The sequence below is a fragment of the Halichoerus grypus genome, chromosome 12 (genome assembly GCF_964656455.1).
Source record: "Halichoerus grypus chromosome 12, mHalGry1.hap1.1, whole genome shotgun sequence".
Lineage (NCBI taxonomy): Eukaryota > Metazoa > Chordata > Mammalia > Carnivora > Phocidae > Halichoerus > Halichoerus grypus.
Window position 1 is genome coordinate 22,878,436 of NC_135723.1, and position 16,200 is coordinate 22,894,635.

The window sequence follows — 16,200 nt, forward strand, 5'->3', positions numbered from 1 at the left end:
TTTTTTGTTAGGAAGGAGTTGCTTGGAACATCTTCATTGAAAAATAACATGTATTCAGAAGAGTGCAAAAATCCTAATAATCATCACAAAGTTTACACACCTGTGTGAGTGTGACCACCATCCAGGTTGAGCAATAGAATGGGATCTGCCACTGAGATTTCCCCTTGGACTTTTGAGATTTGTCTATCATATGAGTAGCAGTTACTTATTTTTCATTGCTATAGAATTTTGCATTGTATGCATGTACCCCAGTATGTCCATTCTGCTATTAACAGACATTTTATTTCTGGTTTGGGAATATTACAAATTATGCTACTGTGAACAATTTTTTTTAAGATTCATTTATTTGAGAGAGAGGGAAAGAATCCCAAGTGGACTCTGCGCTGAGCGTACTACAAACATTTTTTAATGTGTTATTTGGTGTCCATATATATATATAAATCTGTTGGCTATAAATCAAGGAGTAGAATTTTGGGATTGCAGTGTACGCATACATATTCTCCTTTAGTAGATACTGCCAGACAGTTGTCCTAAATGGTTGTTCTAATTGTTATGTATTTCTTGGTATTGCCCTTAATTTTCATTTTAGCCTTCCTAATTGGTACAAAGTGGTCCTTAATGACAAATGATGTTGAGCACATTTTATGTGCTTGTGACTGACCACGTGGGTACTTTTTTTATGAACTACCTATTTTAGTTTCAAGGAATTTGTATTTTATATCTAAGACTACATTTTTTGGTTCAGGGAATGAGGTAATTTTTTCCCCCCATTGATCAATCACCATTTAGTGCCCTTGCTCCAGTGTTACATGGTTTTGTCAGGTAGCCATTGATACCAGTTAGGTATCCACTGATCTGTATGTTTCTAGATTTTTTTTTTCTTTGCATTCTATTGCCTATCTTTAGGATGATATATATTTTTTTAAGATTTTATTTATTTTGGGGGGGTACCTGGGTGGCTCAGCCGTTAAGCGTCTGCCTTCGGCTCAGGTCATGATCTCAGGGTCCTGGGATTGAGCCCTCCATCGGGCTCCTTCCTCAGCGGGAAGCCTGCTTCTCCCTCTCCCTCTGCTTCTCCCCCTGCTTGTGTTCCCTCTCTCGCTGTGTCTCTGTCAAATAAATAAAATCTTTAAAAAAAATTTTTTTTATTTTTTTGAGAGCGAGTGCGTGTGACCACGAGCAGGGGGAGGGGCAGAGGGAGAGGGAGAAGGAGACTCCTTGCCGAGCAGGGAGCCTGACACAGGGCTTGATCCCAATTTCCCTGGATCATGACTTGAGCTGAAGGCAGACACTTAACTGACTGAGACCCCCAGGCGCCCCTAGGATGATACTTTATTTATTTATTTAAAGATTTTATTTATTTGACAGAGAGACACAGTGAGAGAGGGAACACAAGCGGGGGAGTGGGAGAGGGAGAAGCAGGCTTCCCGCCGAGCAGGGAGCCCGATGCGGGGCTCGATCCCAGGACCCTGGGATCATGACCTGAGCCGAAGGCAGACGCTTAACGGCTGAGCCACCCAGGCGCCCCTAGGATGATACTTTAAATTCTGCCTTTTTCTAGCTTTATTAGCTTTCTCTCACGGGTTAATTTTTATATTGCCTGGGACACTTGGTAGAACAGTTACTCATTTTTCTTATTCCATGTAAAGCATATGGTAAGCTCATTTGTATCTGAGATAAATCATTGCCAAATTCATTCTGCCTCTTTATCCAAAACTTCTACCTTGTATAGCTAAGGCTACAAAGGCCTTTAAGATCTTTCCATCATAACACAATCAGTTAGCTTTCCTTTGGAAGCAATTTTTCATAAATAGTACTTTTCACTCTAGTACTTTTTACTTTATGGACATTTTCTCTATAGATAAATGAAGAGCAATAAAGCCAGTTATAGGTCAGTGCTGAGCCAGCCTCAGTCATTGACTAAGTAACTTAAGTATATATATATTTTTTTATTTTTTATTGTTATGTTAATCACCAGACATTACATCATTAGTTTTTGATGTAGTGTTCCATGATTCATTGTTTGTGCATAACACCCAGTGCTCCATGCAGAATGTGCCCTCTTTAATACCCATCACCAGGCTAACCCATCCTCCCACCCGCCTGCCCTCTAGAGCCCTGTTTGTTTTTCAGAGTCCATCGTCTCTCATGGTTCGTCTCCCCCTCCGATTTCCCCCCTTCATTCTTCCCCTCCTGCTATCTTCTTTTTTTTCTTAACATATATTGCATTATTTGTTTCAGAGGTACAGATCTGAGATTCAACAGTCTTGCACAATTCACAGCGCTTACCAGAGTACATACCTTCCCCAGTGTCTAGCACCCAGTCACCCCATCCCTCCCACCCCACCCCCCACTCCAGCAACCCTCAGTTTGTTTCCTGAGATTAAGAATTCCTCATATCAGTGAGGTCATATGATACATGTCTTTCTCTGACTGACTTACTTCGCTCAGCATAATACCTTCCAGTTCCATCCACGTTGTTGCAAATGGCAAGATCTCATTCCTTTTGATGGCTGCATAATATTCCATTGTATATAGATATACCACATCTTCTTTATCCATTCATCTGTCGATGGACATCTTGGCTCTTTCCATAGTTTGGCTATTGTGGACATTGCTGCTATAAACATTGGGCTGCACATACCCTTTTGGATCCCTACATTTGTATCTTTGGGGTAAATACCCAGTAGTGTAATTGCCGGATCGTATGGTAGCTCTATTTTCAACTCTTTGAGGAACCTCCATACTGTTTTCCAGAGTGGCTGCACCAGCTTGCATTCCCACCAACAGTGTAGGATGGTTCCCCTTTCTCCACATCCCCGCCAACATCTGTCCTTTCCTGACTTGTTAATTTTAGCCATTCTGACTGGTGTGAGGTGGTATCTCATGGAGGTTTTGATTTGGATTTCCCTGATGGCGAGCGATGTTGAGCACTTTTTCATGTGTCTGTTGGCCATTTGGATGTCTTCTTTGGAAAAGTGTCTGTTCATGTCTTCTGCCCATTTCTTGATTGGATTCTTTGTTCTTTGGGTGTTGAGTTTGATAAGTTCTTTATAGATTTTGGATACTAGCCCTTTATCTGATATGTCATTTGCAAATATCTTCTCCCATTCTGTTGGTTGTCTTTTGGTTTTGTTGACTGTTTCTTTTGCTGTGCAAAAGCTTTTTATCTGATGAAGTCCCAATAGTTCATTTTTGCCCTTGCTTCCCCTGCCTTTGGTGATGTTTCTAGGAAGAAGTTGCTGCGGCTAAGGTCGAAGAGGTTGCTGCCTGTGTTCTCCTTTAGGATTTGGATGGACTCCTGTCTCACATTGAGGTCTTTCAACCATTTGGAGTCTATTTTTGTGTGTGGTGTAAGGAAATGGTCCAGTTTCATTCTTCTGCATGTGGCTGTCCAATTTTCCCAACACCATTTGTTGAAGAGACTGTCTTTTTTGCATTGGACATTCTTTTCTGCTTTGTCAAAGATTAGTTGACCATAGAGTTGAGGGTCCATTTCTGGGCTCTCTATTCTGTTCCATTGATCCCTAACTTAAGTATAACAGCCTCAGGTAGGACCTGTGGTTAAGATTTTTGCCTGAGGGAAATCACATAACTTTGTGTTCTAAATCCCTGGGGTCACTTAAAGTCATTGAAACTGAACGTTAAATTCTTGAATGTGAAGAGTTTACTGCGTATCAGTTTGTCTTTTTATCTTCTGAGATTGAATTTACAAATAGGTAGCGTTAAGTTCTTACTCCTGTTTAGGTAACTAGATGGATATGAGGGAAAGGGAGGGTCTCTTGGTTCCCAGAATTCTGGCTGGGAAATGAAAATCTCAATTTTGAATACATTGAGTTTGGGATAACCCCCAGCACCCAGGAGGTGATGTCCTGTCCATAGGTAGGTTTGAAGTTCATAAGAAGTGTCCAGACTAGAGATCAATAATAGGTCATTAATACAGCCAGGAATGGAACCACGAGGGCACAAAAACCCCGGGGAGAATTTGATATTTAAATGAACTTTTGTAGTAATATTGCAAATCTTCACATTTCTATTTGTTGAAACTTGATTTAGGTTAAACATGGGCACTATCCCCTACCTTGGTGAATGGTGTCCTCTTTCTCCCATTACCCATACTAGTCATCTATCTGGTTTACTCTGCACTCTAAGCTCTCATCTCTTCAATCCAGCTTCCTCACTACAAAAGGCCAATCTGATCTGCTCGTGACCTCTTCTAATAGTTACTTTTTCCCTAAAAAATCTTTAATGGCTCTTCACTGTCTATGGTAATATTTCTTCAAACTGTGTCCCAAGTTGTACTACATTAGAATTTTTGGGAAGTGTCCTTAAAATTCGGGTTCCAGGGTCCTCCCCTGGAGCCAGATTCGAAGGGGAATAAGAAATGTGTGTTTTAGGGGCACCTGGCTGGCTCAGTCAGAAGAGCATGCGACTTTTTTGATCTTGGGGTCCTGAGTTCGAACCCCACATGGGGTATAGAGATTACTTAAATAAATAAAACTTAAAAAAAAAAAAGTGTGTTTTAGACAAGTACCATAGGTGATTCTGATGCATAATGCAATTGGAGAGCAAGGCCCACGGGATCAAGGCTAACAGCAGATGATGCAAGACCCCATCTAAGATCTGTCTGCTGCCGGCCTTTGCGGGCTTTAACTGCTTATACCTGTGCTCTGGTCATAATGAACTATGGCTGACCCTTGAACAACAAGGGTTTGAACTCCACAGGTCCAGTTATACACGATTGTTTTCTTTTTTTAAAAAAAGATTGATTTATTTGAGACCAAGTGGGCATATGCTTGCACAGGAGCCTGCAGAGGGAGGGGCAGAGGAAGAGGGAGAGAAACTTGAGCAGACTCAGGCACTGAGCGTGGGGCCCAATGTGGGACTCGATCTCCTGATTCTGAGATCACGACCTGAGCCAAAACCAAGAGTCGGATGCTTAACCGACTGCACCACCCAGGTGCCCCAATACGATTTTTTTCAGTACATGCAGTACAGTACTGTAAGTATATTTTCCTTATTGATTTTCGTTAAAAATTTTTATTGAAATTTAGTTGACAAAGTTACATTAGTTTCAGGTGTAAGACATACTGATTCAACAACTCTATGGTTATGCTATGCTCATGACAAGTTGTAGCTACCATCTTCAGCATTCAGTGAATGCTATTACATTACCATGGACAATATTCCCTATGCTGTACCTTTCATCCCCATGACTTATTCATTCTATAACCGGAAGCCTGTACGTCCCACTCCCCTTCACCCATTTTACCCATCCCCCCCCCACCCATCTCCCCTCTGGCAACCATCAGTTTGTTCTCTATTTATGGGTCTGTTTCTGCTTTATTAATTTGTTTTGTTTTTTAGATTACACATATAAGTGAAAGCATATGGTACTCGTCTTTCTCTGATTTATTTCACTTAGCATAATACCCTCTATGTCCATCCATGTTGTTGCAAATGGTAAGATCTCATTCTTTTTTATCGCTGAGTAATATTCCAGTGTTTATGATTTTCTTAATAATATCTTCTTTTCTCTAGCTTACTTTATTGTAAGAATACTGTACCTAGGGGTGCCTGGGTGGCTCAGTTTGTTGGGTGTCTGCCTTTGGCTCAGCTGGGATCGAGCCCTGTGTTGGGCTCCCTGCTCGGTGGGGAGTCAGCTTCTTCCTCTGCCCCTCCCCCTGCTCATACTCCCTCTCTCTTTCTCAAGTAAATAAATAAATAAATACATCTTTTGAAAAAAGGGGGCACCTGGATGGTTCAGTTGGTTGGGCATCTGCCTTCAGCTCAGGTCATGATCTCAGGGTCCTGGGATCGAGCCCTGCATCAGGCTCCCTGTTCAGTGGGGAGTCTGCTTCTCCCTCTGCCTCCCCCAACTTGTGCTCTCTTTCTCTAATATATAAATAAAATCTTTAAAAGAAAAAAAAAGTTTCCTGAGCCCCCTACACCTTACTTATACTGTAACCTGTGTCTTAAAACACCCTACTTTGTCCTTGTTCTGGTGAGCCCTACTCATCTATCAAGACTAATTCAAGTGTTATGTCTTTTATTAAACCATTCATCTCATCCTGTTTCCCACACCAAGTCAATCAACCATTTTCTCTGTGTCTATACTGTACCCCATTTATGGATCAATGTACTTAGACCTTTTGCTCTACTAACCTAGCCCCTTGAGAGAAATGATCATGATATTTAGGGAAAATGTTGGCATATATATACATACTTTGAAAACAGCTCAATGTACAAAGTAGAACTAATTTTGAATATATGTATTTTCTTAAACATTGTCCTGACAGAGAGCAGAAAATAAATGTCAATTGAATAGGTGAGTTGACTCCAAGTCCATAGCACATGTTAAGATAGTTAGTCCACACCTGATTTTGATTTACATTCCCAACCACCCTTCTATTAAGTCTTTGTATTTTCAAACTTCATACCTCTTGACACGTGATTTAAAGCACCCACATAAATACACTCAGGGAGTGAAGCTTACTAAAAGTTGTTTATAGACTTGTCCCTGCTCCTGGAGCCAGCTCAAAAGTAAGAGTGGTCAAAAACATTACCCGCTGACTGTGAGTACTTTCCCAAGAATATATCCATAGTTTCCAAACTGAATAGCTGGCTCTGTTCTGAAGACATCTATACATATATATTAAGGACTTTTTCACAATTAAACTAAAAAAAGACAGTTTTGTGCTAAATGTGAAGGGGAGCAATAAAAAGAATAAATGCAATTTGCAATCTGAAGCTTTTGAGAGAAACTCAAGTAAAGAATGCCATCTTAATTATATTGAACCCAAAAATGTACTCTGATTGTAATATTTTTGTTGAAATATGTATTTGGTACTCTTGATTGCAATCCATGAAATCATTCTAGTTTAAGGATTAAGCCAGATTAAACAGGATTAAATTGAATTAAATCACTATTGTGCTAGTTTGGAAAAGTTCTTGCTGCTTTTGTTTTCTTACACGGGTATCTCCTCAATATCTGCTTTTAGTGATGTTACATCGGATGTCAAAAATTCAGACTCTATTAATAGCCTTCCTTTTTTCATTTTTATTTTTTTTGAGTAAGCTCTACATCCAACATGGCACTTGAACTCACAACCCCAAGACCCCCAGACTCTATTAATAGCTTTCTAAATAATGAAATGTGAATTAATTTCAGATTTTAAATACTCTATTCTCTAATACTGGATCTTTGTTACACAGCTCTTATAGGCCAGAAGCTCAAATTTTCATTCTGGCAGATGGAGAATTGCAAAAGCTTTAAACTAAGATTTTGGCACATATCCACTCAATAAGAAGCCACTGCATATTTGCTAAAAGTGCAAAGCACATGCAGTTTTGAATATAAACTGTATTTTCTTAACAGATTTGCTGCAATCTGTTTCCTCAGTTATTTGTCTTTAAGGTGCACAAATCTCCCAAGATGTGCAAATGACTGCTGTTTAGATCATTTAACCAGTGAAAAGTAGCTCCAGGAGGTGTGTCTCTGTTCTGTACTGTAACAAATCTGGGCTTTGTTGAATTAGTGGGGGAAGGGAATTCCAAAGATTCCAGGCATTTTACATTTTTTAGAGATAGCACGGCATATGTACTGTATCATGACTTAATGAAGTAGCATTTGTGACTTGAAACTGTGCTTGCCAAAATGTCAACAAGAACACACCCTTAGCTACTACAGAGTTATGCCCGAATAGCCAAGCAGGAAACAGGAAAACAGTTCTAAATTTCTTAAAATACTATGTTTTTTTTTTTGTTTTTAAAGATTTTTTATTTATTTATTTGACAGAGAGACTCAGCAAGAGAGGGAACACAAGCAGGGGGAGTGGGAGAGGGAGAAGCAGGCTTCCCGCGGAGCAGGGAGCCCGAAGCGGGGCTCGATCCCAGGACCCCGGGATCATGACCTGAGCCGAAGGCAGACGCTTAACGACTGAGCCCCCCAGGCGCCCCAAAATACTATGTTTTTATAAAATCAGTAATTCTTTTATTTTTTTCCATAGTTACCTTTTTTTTTTTGAGATGAGAACTTTCAAGATAGATCAACAGTCTTAGCAACTCTCAAATATGCAATGCAGTATTATTAACTAGAGTCATTGTACATTACATATCCATGACTTATTTATTTTATAACTGGAAGTTTGTACTATTGGCCCCCTTCACCCACCATTTTGCCCACCTCAACCCTCAATATTATATTTTTCCTGATGGAAAAATTCTTCAGTAGGATTGTTTGATAAGTACACAAATGTGCAGATCATCTATACCTCTGTAATATTTTAAAGTATTGTGCCTTCTAAATTTTAGCTTTATCTACTTATATATAACCTATTAGAATATTTCCAATGTCTTCTAATACTAAATGTGAAAAAGCATTTAAATAATATACTGTATTAAATATAAAATCTAAGTATTTAGCATTTCTCATTGTATTTGAAGTAAGCACACAATAACATTTTCATGCAGCTTCTATGCAAAAAATTTATTTTTTATTATTTTTTTTTTAAAGATTTTATTTATTTATTTGAGAGAGAGAATGAGATAGAGAGAGCATGAGAGGGTGGAGGGTCAGAGGGAGAAGCAGACTCGATCCCGGGACTCCAGGATCATGACCTGAGCTGAAGGCAGTCGCTTAACCAACTGAGCCACCCAGGCGCCCCCTCTATGCAAAAAATTTAAAACACCAATCTAGGGATACTACATACGTCATAATTTGAAAGATGTAGAGATTTAGCTGAAATTAACGTTAGAAAAAAATTTTCTATATACACATTTAATTGTTTCAGAAAAGTGAAATGCAGTTTCTAGAGAATTTCCTATTGCTGATCGGCATAACAAAGTATTCTTACCATCTTTTCAACCTAAAGTGAGCTGTCCATTTTAATCTTACTGTTCCATCTGTCACTATCGATTTGCCTGTAACAGAAATAAACTGAAATGTATATGTAGAAGTTTTATATTCAGATGTTACTTTCATCTGAATTCACTTAGGAAGTTAGGATCAAAGATTTTTGAAAGCTGGATTCTTTGACAAAGGATTTCAAATAGAGCTTTTATTGTGGCTATAGGCCTCGGACAATCCCCGAACTTTTCCCCATTCTACCAGAAGAGGGCAGCAAAGCAAACCAAGAGGAAATTTATGGATCCAAAAAGTAAGGAAAGGCACTCAAGAAAATTCAGAAAACTAAGAGCCCAAAAGATTCTGTGGGTGGCTTCACTGTTTGAGAATGTTTATCAAGGCCCTAATACCAAGTGTCCCACTTTGCAAGAGGCATGAGCAAATCTTAAATTTTTTTTTTTTAAGATTTTATTTATTCATACGAGAGAGACAGAGCACAAGCAGGGGGAGAGGCAGAGGCAGAGGGAGAAGCAGGCTCCCCAGTGAGCTGGGAGCCCGATGCAGGGCTTGATCCCAGGACCTGGAGATCATGATGCTAGCCGAAGGCAAATGCTTAACCAACTGAGCCACCCAGGCACTCCGGCATGAGCAGATTATATAAGACATCAACAGCCGTCAGGCAGACTCAGACTTATCTAATAAAAATTATGAATTTTGCTAAATGCTTACCATGTGCCAGGCACCCCGATAATCTCTGAACACATATTATCTTACTTAATCATCATAAAAACCTTGCCAGGTAAATATCCCTGTTTAATGGATGAATCTGAAGAATACAGACTTTAGGTAATTTTAAGTCACACAAAGTAGCAAAGCCAGAATTTAAACCTAGCTCCTATTCTCAAATCCTTACTCTTGACTACTAACCTCGCTATATGTCTCTAGATTTCAGAGAAGCTGGGGGTGTAAGCTTTAGCAGGCAAGAAATGTTTGCTTGTTAACTGACTAGAAAAGGGGCTACTTAGGTCAAATGTCATTTGTAAGCTTTAAAACATACAGCCTGAAAACTGATGAAGCCTGTGCAGCTTCTCCCATGGAGGTGGAGTCTTTTTTCTTATCTCTAGTATCTAGGCTGACCTTGTACCTTGCTTTGGCTAATAAAACGCAGCAGATGTGTTTCTGGGTTGATTCTGTTTCTAGACCTTAAAAGGTCAGGCTACTCCCATCTCCTGGGGCCCTGCTGATGGCAAGGAAAGAAATTCTTAACCACACCACCCCTGAGAGACTATGTGGAGAGTCAGTCCCAATCAATACCACGTGGGAGAGAAGCATCCCACCTAGCGCTCCCAGTCCCCAGACCTGTGAGAAATAATCAAGTGTTGTTTTGAAACCATTATGTTGTATGGTGGTTTATCATGCAGCAATATATAAGTGAAACAATGACAACAATGGAAAACCAAAAATGTCCTAAGTCTACAAATATTTAATGTAGGTCCACTTCTTTCCTATCTTTTTCCTTTTTTCCTGTCACTTTTGCACTTTTCATAGGTGTATGAAATAGCCATGTGTCCTTTCGCTTCCTTTTCTCAACATATAGTTGGTAATGAACAGTGAAAATGTCAAAAGGCTGTAAGTCAAAGCCAAGGAATTTCCAAAGTTTTAAATCGAGCCTTAAGGAATTAGAAATGTACCCACTATATAAATTTATGTATATATTTATGTATATGTATATACGTTATGTGTATATATATATACACACACACTCACCATATATATATATATATACACACACACACACACACAAACACACATATATTTTAAAGTAGTCTCTATACCCAGTGTGGGGCTTGAATTCACGACCCCAAGATCAAGAGTCTCACGCTATTCCAAAAGCCAGTCAGGTGCCCCAAAATGTACCCACCTATTTAATAACACTCTGTAAGCAGCTTATAGGGCAGGAAAAGCATTTACATGAGCTCTAAAATAAAAGGACATCTTGGAGTCCTTTTTGCTATTACATTAAAGCTATGATATACATAATAATTTTTAATGTGAAAAGTCTTAAGCCCATGGTTGGGAGTTAACACAGATCTAAAATCCTTCCTTTTTTTTTTCCTATGCCTCAAAACAATTGAGAACTTTTGATAAATAACTTACTTAACTCTCCGCTGATGCCTCCTACACCCACATACTGTTGTGAGTGACTCATCTAATAAGGCAGGCACTATCTTTAATCTCCATTCTATAGAACAGGAAGTCCGGGTACAAAGAGAGGTTAACTAACTTGTCCAAGATCACATGCAGGAAAATTCTGGTCCTTTTCTGCTGGATGAAGATGGTGGGGGTGGAGGCGGATACGGAGTTAGGTGGTATTATGTATTCAAGTAACAGTCCACTTCAGGAACCCTGGGAACTAACCACGAGAGCAGGGAGGCCTTTGCGTGTCATTTGAGATCCACGATGTGGCTCCAAGCTTTCTAGCTCCATCTGCCACCACTGGCTCTCCGCCCTAACCTTCAGCTAGAGAAACTTAGCCCCCACACATTCCTTGGAATTTTTCACCTCTGTGCTTTGCTCTTTGGGTCTCACTCAACAGCCAGCCCCTGCAGGGAATGCCCTCACCACCTTCTTCAAGTGCAGAGTGCACTAACCCACCTTTCAAAGTCCAGCAGCAGTACTCTCTTCATAAACCTTCCTACTTCTCAATGCCTCAGTGCCTTGGCTTCTGGCCCAATCAACTGCTCTTCCATCAAGTCTCCCTAGCACTAGTATGCTAAGCAATTTTTTTCCCCCACATCATTTAAAATTAGCTGTTTTAGAGGGTGCCTGGCTGGCTCCATCAATGGAGCAGGCGACTCTTGATTTTGGGATTGTGAGTTCAAGCCCCACATTGGGTGTAGAGATTACTTAAAAATAAAATCTTAAAAAATAAGTAAATACAATAAAATCAGCTGTTTTGAAAATATATCTTCTGCATTATTTTGCAAGCCTCTTGAGTGCCTAACCCAATTTTCTCTATACACTGTGAACACGTTGGTTGCAATAAAATCATGTGAATAGAGGTGGCATTCAGTCAGGGGGAAGAGGGCATCTTTTTCAGACTCAAATCCTGTTATATAAACTTTAGAGACAAGCGGAGTGACATTTCTGGTATTACCTCAGGGCAGCATCAGTTTAAGGGTAAGGAATAGCAATTTCACATCTTTGGTTCAAGCTAGAAAATTCTACAGCAGTTCCATGTAAGCAAGGGGGTGAAATCCAGAGGTATAGGACACTAACTCTAAATAGTTACCTACCAACAGGTGTTAAGATTGTTTACGAAGCACAAAGTTTAGCAGAGACTAGTGATCACTAGTTAATAAGCTCGCTGTAAGAATAGCTCAGGTCAACTGGGGCTGCAGTTCCCCAAGGGAGCTATTCAGACATCCCTTTAACCAACTAATTACCAATTTTCCATTAGGCAGAGATGCCACAATTCTCCTTGAAGAAAGTGGCATTTGGTGGATTATTTTTAGAAAAACAAGGTAGCATTTTGATTTTGTAAGCTATCTGAAATCTGGGGGAAAAGGACATAATCACCATATCCTAGATAAAACATCTTTTGGTCTAAGCCAGCGTCTTTGAAACTTTTTTTTCATTATCGGCCCCTCACCACCCCCACAACAAGGAGAAAGTATAGATTTATATTCTCCCTAGTGAGAGAAATAGGAATGATATTTTGTTGGGTACTGTTGAGCTTTGGAAGGGCACAGACCACTGTAATGTCGAAGACTGTTTTTGCCCTGTAGGACAGAATTTTGGAATGCATGGTCTAAGCCCATTAACAGAGAGAACCGCAAGTTCAAGACTGCAGACAACTAGTTTTGGGGGCACGGATCGCCCCTGTGTCATCCCCTTGGCTGTGTCTGATAACACCAACGCTCTCAGTGTGCTTCTCACACTCATCTCACCTGGCTGGGGGTGTGCTCTGGGTTGTTCTTCATCTTTAAAATGAGACAACAGGTGCCCTCTCATACTTTCAGGGATAAAAGTAAGAAAATATTTTAAACATCAAATCTAATGTTTACTTTATAAAAACTAAGAAGTCTTAAAAATAGAGAGATATTATCTGATCATTTACTTTCCCTACAATTAGTGGTGGTACTTCTCTGAAAGTCTGCCTGCCTCCTTCTTCATTCCTAGACATACTAAGTGTACTTTAAAATAGGCATTTGTTTTTATCCACTTCCAGAAAGGCTGTGATAGATGCTTCTCTTAATGAACACTATAATTTACCTTCCTCACAAGCACTGTTACAAGGATTAAGTTATTTAACATATGTAAAATGCTTAGCACAATAAACTTTCTGGCATAAAACACAGAGCCATAAATTAATTATGAAAGAAACAATGTATAACAATCTGAAAAAACAAAGAGCTTATTGTAAAAGTGATTGGAGTGATTGTGGACACTAACTATAATATCATTATGCATCTAAAAAATTAACAACAATTCTTGGGGCGCCTGGGTGGCTCCTTGGTTAGGCCTCTGCCTCCGGCTCAGGTCATGATCCCAGGGTCCTGGGATCCAGCCCCGCATCGGGCTCCCTGCTCAGTGGGAAGCCTGCTTCTCCCTCTCCCTTTGCCCCTCCCCCCTCCATGTGTTTTCTCTCTCTCTGTCAAATAAATAAATAAAATCTTAAAAAACAGTAATAAATAATTTAAAATTAAAAATCAACAACTCTTTAATGTGATCAATTATTCAAGTATGTGTTCAAATTTCTGAGTCTCATAAAATGTTTTTGACAACTGGTTTGTTTGAATCAAGCTCCATGCCACATTTACTCGATATGTCTTTTCAATCTTTTAATTTTAGGTTCCTTGCCCTTTCTTCCCTGCCATGTACTTGTTGAGGAATCTGTGTCATTTGTCCTGTAGAGTTTCCCACACTCTGGGCTGCACTGACTGCACCCTGTGGTGGTGTTAACGTGGGCCTCCATCCCTCTATTTCTTGTAAACTCGGTGTTTGGATCTGGAGGCTCTCAGGTTTGCTGTTTTGGGGCAAGAATGCTTCATAGATGCTGCCACCTACTTATTACACGCATCAGAAGGGTCGTAACGTCTAAGTCTCAGGAGTGATGCTGATCAGTGTGTTCAGGTACTGTCAGCCTGCTCGTTATGATCTGTTCACTGAAGTTTCCAACAGCCTTTCATCTCATGCCATCTGCCTCTTCACAGGCTTTCCTCGGCTTTAGTGTCAGGAAGGCTAAAAATGTATTTCTCAACCTCCCTTGCAGCTAGAGTTATGGATGTAATTTAAATTCCACCAACTCGAGGCACTTGTGTGCTGTGCAGAATCTAGGGTTGCAGTGGGGAGGGCCAGGTTCTGAGGCATCCTCCCGGATGGGGCATATTACAGTGAAGGCGATGTGGCTGTAACCAGTGGTTGTAAGGGCGCCCTCCCCACGCGTCACATGAGCGGCAGTCCTTTGACAGCCCCGTTCTAAAGCATGGATTGGTGAGGCGCTCCTGAAGCTCAGCTGACAGCCCTGCTGTTTGTAATATACCATGCAATAAATCCCTTTAGGCTTGGTTACTTAACGGTGGATTTTGTTCTCTGCATTGAAGCCTGACTAATTTCAGAAATTGTCAAACAACGGCTTCTCTGATTAAAAAAAAAAAAAAAGAATCTAGTTAACTTGCTAACAATTTCCTGAGTGTGTAAAGTAGGTATTCTAGGAAGACAGACATTTATTTCTTTTTTAAATTCCAGTAGAGTTAACGTACAGTGTTATATTAGTTTCGGGTGTACAATCTAGTGATGGAACAATTCTATACATTACTCAGTGCTCATCACCGTAAGTGTACTCTTCATCCCCTTCACCTGTTTCATCCATCCCCCACCCTTCTCCACTCTGGTAACCACCAGTTTGTTCTCTGTATTTAAGAGTCTGTGTTTTTGTCTTTTTCATTCCTTTGTTTTGCTTCTTAAATTCCACATATGAGTGAAATCATGGTAAATTTGTCCTTCTCTGACTGCTTTATTTCACCTAGCATTATATGACACATTCATGTTGTTGCAAATGGCAAGATTTCATTCTCTTTTATAGCTGAGTGATATTCCATTCCATATATATACCACATCTTCTTTATCCATTCGTCTGTCAATGGACACATGCGTTGTTTTCATATTTTGGCTATTGTAAATAATGTTGCAATAAACATCGGGGGGCATTATCTTTTCAAGAATTATTGTTTTTATATTCTTTGGTTAACTACCCAGGAGTGGAATTACTGGATCATTAAGTAATTTAAAAAAATTTTTCTGAGGAAACTCTCCACTGTTTTCCACAGTTTCCAGTTTGCATTTCCACCAACAGTGCACGAAAGTTCCTTTTTTTCCACATCCTCTGCAACACTTCTTTCCAGTGTTTTTGATTTTAGCCATTCTGACAAGTGTGAGGTGTGTATCTCATTGCAGTTACAATAAACATAAAAAAAAATCATATAACTATTTCATATTCCCATTGTATAAACTTTTTGAAAAGAAACCCAGAAGTGCTTTTCAAGCATTTAGAAATTAATCATGTTAAGGAAAATTAATCCATGTCCATTAATGAAGACAATTTTACGGAAAGATGCTGAAATGTCTAAAAATTTTAATACAATGTTAACTACAAGGCATAAATCTTCAGAGTCTAGCTAAGAGATTTTCGTTCAATATTTTATATAATGTTCCAACACAGAGAAGTTGAAAGATCATGCAGTGACCTATATACCTGTCACTTGGATTCTACAATTAGCATTGTTATTTTTGCTTGATCACATATCTAATCATCTATGGTTAGATCTATTCATCTCTTCATACATTAATTCGTCTTATTTTTTGGATATATTTCCAAGTAAGTTGGAAACACGAATACATTTCACACCTAAACCCTTCAGCACAGCAAAAGGATTTTTTTTTTAAGGTTTAGTATTTGGCCACTGGAGGGCTTCCAAATGCCATAAAATGCATTAGGAAGTAAGTTATTCTACAGCGTCCTACAGTACCAAAAGGTCTCTGCAAGGGGTTGCATGGAGTATAAATGGCATCCATTAAGAGTGAGAGATTCAGTCTGAAATCTAGCCAGGGGTCGCAGCACCTTTTAGCTTTACTCTCCTCTTTTTACAGCTACTTTCATTATAAAAGAGAAAACACACAATAGACCCCTTTCCCCCACACATGATTTATGCTCTCCAAGCTAGCAATTCTTTAGCTCAGAATCTCAGAAAACCTGATGGAAATCAAGACGCTCTATTTGTGGAGATGAGCTGGTTATCACGGACTCGAGGTAACTGGCTGACTGATAACTCTCCGCAAAGGCAGGGGCTCCG

General features: G+C 39.6%; 1 long non-coding RNA gene across 3 annotated transcripts in view; it reads right to left on the reverse strand.

Annotated features, from left to right (window-relative positions):
• The window catches only part of LOC118528457 (uncharacterized), a 134,710-nt gene that overhangs the window by 79,849 nt on the left and 38,661 nt on the right, over positions 1-16,200 (reverse strand). The gene's annotated exons all lie outside the window — the stretch shown is intronic.